The 6,452-nt window shown below is 39.9% G+C and overlaps 1 long non-coding RNA gene across 1 annotated transcript in view; it reads right to left on the minus strand.

The window, feature by feature from the left end:
- Positions 1 to 3,586, minus strand: part of LOC141420810 (uncharacterized) — a 51,514-nt gene extending 47,928 nt beyond the window's left edge. The window contains exon 1 of the long non-coding RNA XR_012445466.1: positions 3,224 to 3,586. This is a non-coding gene — a long non-coding RNA (uncharacterized lncRNA). The remainder of the gene's footprint in view (positions 1 to 3,223) is intronic.
- Between the last annotated feature and the right edge of the window lie 2,866 nt (positions 3,587 to 6,452).

Raw genomic sequence — 6,452 nt, forward strand, 5'->3', positions numbered from 1 at the left:
TTAATGATAGTGGATTGTGTAGTTCTTCTTCTAGTTAACTAGTTTTATTTCTTCTGCCAGAAGAGTTTGAATCACATTGACATAACAACTACTGATATTTTCATAGGAAATTTCAAAGCATTGCCACTTATATTGTGTCACACATTCTGTGAGGCTGGAAAAGAAAAATCTTGAGCCAACTGAAATGCTATTTTCAGACACATGAACTGCAGTTAGAAGTAGTGGGTTAAGACTTGACCCTTGGTGCCTTTTTATTTGAGATATCCGTGATGTATTTACACATTTAAATTCCAGCTATTCTGACAGTGAGGGCTTCACATGAATGACTTCATTTAGTCCTTACGCTATTATGAGGTTGGTACTCTTCACGCCCTATTTTACAGAAGAGCAAAGTGAGGGTCAGATGCCATAGGACTTTACTCAGAGCCACAGTGCTCTCATATCGAAGAGCTAGGATTTCATTCAGTTGGTGTAAACCCAGTCTCTGGCCTCCTATAATAGCAGCTAGCAATATTTTTAGTAAAAAATTCTCAGTTTTATCTTAAACATACCTGCATTTTCTGCTTCATAATCTTTGGTAAAAATCATTTAATTTTTCTATATTCTTATTTCCTTAACTATAAATAAGGAATAATAATTCAGACCCACCTCTTGGAGTTGTGAGGATAAAATATTTGAATGCTTGTTGGAAAAATAAAACGCAGGGACTAATTAGTATTAACATGGTAATAAGTCAGATAGTGGATGTGTGTCACTAAAATAATCACCAGTGGTCTAGGCATAATTTTCTTTTGCTGTGTTGACAATGTGAGACACAGATTTGAAAGGGGCTCACCAGGAGCTTAGCAGCCAAATCACCATAGTTTGTAACAACTGCGATTTCTTTAAGAAGTGGCTACATTGGCAACACAACCATAGTTCAGATAAGCTGACTTCCTGGACTCAAATTGTCCCAGCCAGGTCTGTGTCAGTGCTGCTACTTTCAGCTGATGGCTTCTAGGCCAGGGGTCAATGAATTCCAGACTCTGCCCTTTATTGGATTAGTAGTAATTCTAAATTCATGAAAGGTGTTTTAATATTTGTGTAGATAACACCGCACATGGACTCTGTGATTACAGTTGATTTTGGCCTTTTTTTCCTCAACTCTCAGGTCACTTCATGAAGTTGTTTGAAGAACTGTGTGTGAGTAAACACCCATGTGGACAGATCCAGGGACCCCGCACCAGTGTTGCTTATCTTAGAATTGAAAACAAAACGAACCAAACAGTGAAAGGCACTGTCTGCCTCAAGCTGTGTGCAGGCTGGTTGGATGTTGTGTCTGCAAAACTGGTAAGCACCAGTGGACGGTCTGGTTATAGAGGCACCCAGTAAATGGCACTTTTCCTTCCTCTTTCTTCATCCCTTTGAGCCCAGCACAGAGAGTTACATATGGGAGGGGTGTGAGAATAGGGTGCTAGCTCCCTTCTCCTAAGAGGAGGAGGACAGGGACAAGAGCTGTGCACTCAGCACCTTGGTTTGAATCCTGACTTTAGCATCCATTAACCATGAATTTGAGAGAAGTGCCTTAGATTTGTGGAATTGTTTTTCCTCAGCTGCTTGAGATTGAGGATAATGAAGGTAAAAGTACATACACAATATAAAAATAATAGTCAACAATTTTCTTTTATTCATATGTGCATACAATGTTTGGGTCATTTCTCCCCTCAGTAATTTTCTGTGAGTCTTTATCACTGACTTAATCGTACACAATGAAGTTCTTAATTAAAGGTCTTCATGAAAAGTGCCATGGACAGTGGGACAGGGACAAGCAGTATTTTGTCCTTCTCAATGTGAGGTGCTTTACAGTCATTATACAATGAGACTCATTTTCTAAACTTAGCTCCATGAGGCAGGGACTATTATCTCCACCTTCTGGATAAGAAAAATGAGCCCATGGAGAGTTTGTCAAAGGGTCTAACGTGCCCCATCTAATAGGTGAAAGATCCAAAATGTGAAACCAATGTTCATTATTGAACAATACTGTATTTGGTATCAGGTGACCTTTGTCCAAATAACAATAGAGCTAATGAGAATGAGCTGTCACTGGGTACCAGAACTGTGTTAAGCAATTTCAAGCACTAACTCCTTGTATCTACAATAACATTTTCCCAGTTTACATGTGAGTAAAACTGTGAGATTATAGGCTTATTGCAGATCTCGCAACCAATGAATGGTAGTGAGTATTAGGTTCCAGGTCTTTTAGTGGCAGAATTTTGCTTTTAGTTCTGTACAGTATTATTTAGGCCTGGGTTCAACTCTGCCATACTTAAGCATGACACTTCTCTGCTGTTGGCCTCAACTTATTAATTGGCAAGACAAGGAAGAATTGCTTCCATGAGTCTATCCCATGGATTGAATCAATATTGTCATTATAAAAACCACTGAAGGACATGTCCTGCAGGTCAGGTCATGATCACCTATGAATCCTGCAGTGGCATTGCTTGGTGAGTAACCAACTGTGTGCTTTTTCCTTTGTCTATGAACTGTTGACAAAGAGCTGAGATTTGTTGGATTCCAGGGAAGTGTGTTCTCTATACACACTTTTCTATTCTCTGTGGCAATTCCTCCTCATCCCCCTTGTAATATTCTTCTCAAATTTGTAGTCAGAGTCAAAATGTCAAAATACATGTGGCAAAGGAATGGGTTATTAAGCAGTAGGGACAGTCACCAAGGATGCCTCATTTCAAATTTAACACAAATGAAGCCTCTAGATACTTTTATCTCCTTACCTTCATCAGAGGATTAGAAATAACTCTAAATTCATGAAAGGCATTTTAATATTTGAGAACATCCCAAATGGACTCTGCAATTGCAATTGATTTTGGCTGTTTGTTCCTCAACTCACAGGTCACTTCATGCAATTGTTTGAAGAGCAAAATTTCAGTCTAAAACTTGTAAACTACAGGATGGAAATTCTGGTAGTCTTTATTCTCTGGGGCTTTCATTTCAACCTCCTTTTATTGAAATTTAATCAACACCTGCTCAAAGCAGGGCAAGAGAAATTTAGTCCATTATGTAGGGAGAGAGAGGCATTCCCAGTGAGAAGCATTCCCAGTTCCTTCTCTAAGAAGGAACGTCTCCTCAGTGGGTTCTTAATTTCTATTTACAGGACAGACCCTTTTGAGAATATGCATACTCCCACTTACACACAAGTCAGCATACAAGTTTAGGAATTCATACATACCCCAAACCTGTCGATGGCTGGTGACTCCAGATAAATATCCTCTTCTCCAAGGTTTTGACTCTTTTTATTTCCCCTTGCATCCTCTCTTCTTTCCCATTCATTTTCCTCTCCAGTGAAGTCCAGTCACAGCATCTCAAATATGGGAGGAATCTAAAGGCCAGTTGAACCTACTTCTTGCCAGGTCCAAATGACCAGTCAGTGCTGATTGTACCTTTTTAATGATAAGGAACTCCCTCCATACTAGTGGCTGCTTATTAATTAAAATGTAATTATTTCCATTTATTAATAACTAATTTTGTTAGAAAATTTTGACTTTTGTTGAGCAGAATTCTACTGTCCTGTACAGTGGACGGTGTTGGCATTCAGCCCTTCCTCCCCTTATGTGCAGCTGTGAGGGTTGGCTGATGACAACTTACAGCTGTTCTATTTCTAGAGCTTTACCCGTTGGCTCAGTGAGAGATTCCATTACTGTGAGCTCCATCCCCCATCTACCACAGACTTCAGACAGGACAGACTTGCGCAGGTGTATAAAAGGCTGTGCACTTGCCTCAAAGTGGGACTGAATCTAGAGTGGTTTGTGTGGCAGAGTGTGCCTATGTGCTTAGGGAATGGGTGTCTGCCTCCAGCAGAGGTCATACTCCTGTGTAGTTTTTGTGCCACCCTAGACACTGCTTCCTTGCTCTTCTTGAGAGCACTCTTGCTTTCCCCACTGGGCTCTGCTTCTAGACCTACGCGGTTGGGACCACAACTGGTGCTGGGATGAGATTCTGGAGTTGGTTCACTCATTAGCTAGGTGGCCCTGAGAACCCCATAGTTTCTCTAACTTCTGTCCTTATATTTTTATAAACTCCAGAATTCATACCTCTTGGGGCCCACCTCTAAGTTCATTTTTTTTACTATTCACTGAGAACAATTCTGGCTTAATTCTAGGATGGTTAAAGGAGAGCTACCTAAAAACCCACTAAGGCATGACATCACACTGAATATTTTGAGGGCTTCCTAACTCTCACTAGGGTTTCGTCTGCTCTGACCCTATGTTCTGCTTCAAATCACTGTGGTATTATTGCCTGTGCTTGGATCTCTACTTTAATAGCCTGTCTGGTACTCATGTTTGTTTAAGATTGGAATTGCTCATAGTTTAGATTGGCCTTGCTGGGGTCTGTAGTTCTAGATCTAAGTCCTATTGCAGTAATTAATGCCTTGTTTCATACTACCAGCCACAACGGATGCTAACTTCTTGCTTTTCTACCAGGTCTACAATTTTGCCTCCTTTGAAACTGGCTAGTGAATATTTTCTGGACCGCTCTACCACCCACCTCTGTATTGTTTTTCTAGATCTTACATCCTGTTTGCCTGCTTGCCTGAACTTTCTCCAGGCACTTCCTACAAGGGATGAATAATCCCTACTGGCTCTGTGTTGATTTCAAATACCAATTGCTTTCTTTAAGCTTTTCCACTCAACTTTGTATGTAACCCTATAGACGTTTTTATTCTGTTTCCAATTTCCTCATCAACAAATTAAGTTTCATTAATAACTTATTAAGAAGATTAAAAAAATATTAAGAAAGCATTTGCACAAGAGGCTGACATACATTATCATTCAATAATGTGAACCATCTTATGTGAGTTAGTTATCTGCCATGCAGATCTGGCAGGAAAAAAGAAGCCACTTAAGTATTTTAGGAAGGAAGGGTTAACACAGAGAGGATTACCCAACTTTGAAGGACCTGTAGCAAGAAGATTATGAAGGTCATTCAGTGCTGCATTTCAGAATACACTAATGTCCAGGAGTCACAGTGAAGCCATTTCTGTAGTCTTAGCTGCAGGATTGTGGAACTTGGTGATTATCAGGGGTATTCAGAAAGTTTCTGGAAAAACACTACCTATCCATGCTCATCTGCCTGCCCATAGCTGGAAATAGTGGCTTCCTTTTTTCTTTGTCTTTTATAAATTTAGTGCAAGTGCTTCATTGATCAGACATAAATCTTAGAGGAAGGGAATATAGAAAATAAAGGTTCTAGGATTTCAATCTTTGCAGTAGAGTTGAGAGCTTAGGAATAGAGGAATGGTGTTGGATGTCAACAGACAATACGTTCTACAGTTATAATTGTCACTATTAGTTATTACGATTTTCACTCTGGCTCTGTTCTGTTAAGAATCGTGTAAAGAAAGGTCTATATAGAGAAGTTAGAGGGTATGATAATTGGAGGTGGGCATATGGAACGTCCTAGAAAATTTATACTTGTATCCTCAGTTGGATTATCTGCATGGAGGTATTGACAAGCTCCAAAACAGAGCCTAAATAATTTACTTTAATAAAGACATGCTGAGAAATTGGTCACAGATATTTTGGATATTTATTACTAAGCCTCTCAAAGAAGCTAAAAGGTAAATGTCAGAGCAGAGATGTACCCGGTGCAGGAGACCTCATCCTGTGTGCTCTAACTGCTAACACCGCATTGCTTTTCATCTAATCACTCTTGGCTCCAGTGGTGATGCATGTCTTTGTTGAATTTAGGAGCGACCTGTCAGTCCTGGCATTGTGTACACAGAGATCCCCTCAGATGCAACATTATCAGTCACAACACTAATGCTCAGAAGCAGGGATGGTAAGGGCTAATTGCAAGTAGCTCCTGAATTCCCAGTGACTTTCAGCATTCTGTCACATGAAAGGTGCCAACAATCTATTGACTGGAAGGATATTTAATCCAACTGCTACACTGCAATAACTATGGCTCACATTTATAGAGGTAGCTCATTTCACTGGGAAATTTCCACTAATTTCCTAGAAGAAAACTGCAAGTGGTAATCAAAAGTTTTGTGGACTGTGAACATGGACTTAGAGAGCATTGAGTCAGGAACTCTGTGGAGTCCACCTGGGCTACTCTGTCTTATCTGGAAAAACACAAGTTCAGGGTCACACATGTTGAGCAAACAAATGACGTGTAGAGCTTCCTAGGCCCTAAGGCAGGAAGCACATGCCTTTTAGTAATTCTGAAAGGTTGTGTTCTTCATGATACTCCAAGAATGGGAGCTAAACTCAAATGTTCCTTGGGCTACATTTACACTTGATTTTGTCAGTTGGTGCAGGGGTGAGCAAATAACCTCTTTCATAATTTCGTGGGTAATAGAATTTTCAAGTTAGAAGGAATTTTTTGAATACTTTCTATCTATGTGGCATCTTAATTCCCTTCTTAGAATTTTCAAAAAAGTTATTGTCCATGTGCCA

Source organism: Castor canadensis, chromosome 1, assembly GCF_047511655.1.
Source record: "Castor canadensis chromosome 1, mCasCan1.hap1v2, whole genome shotgun sequence".
NCBI classification, from domain to species: domain Eukaryota; kingdom Metazoa; phylum Chordata; class Mammalia; order Rodentia; family Castoridae; genus Castor; species Castor canadensis.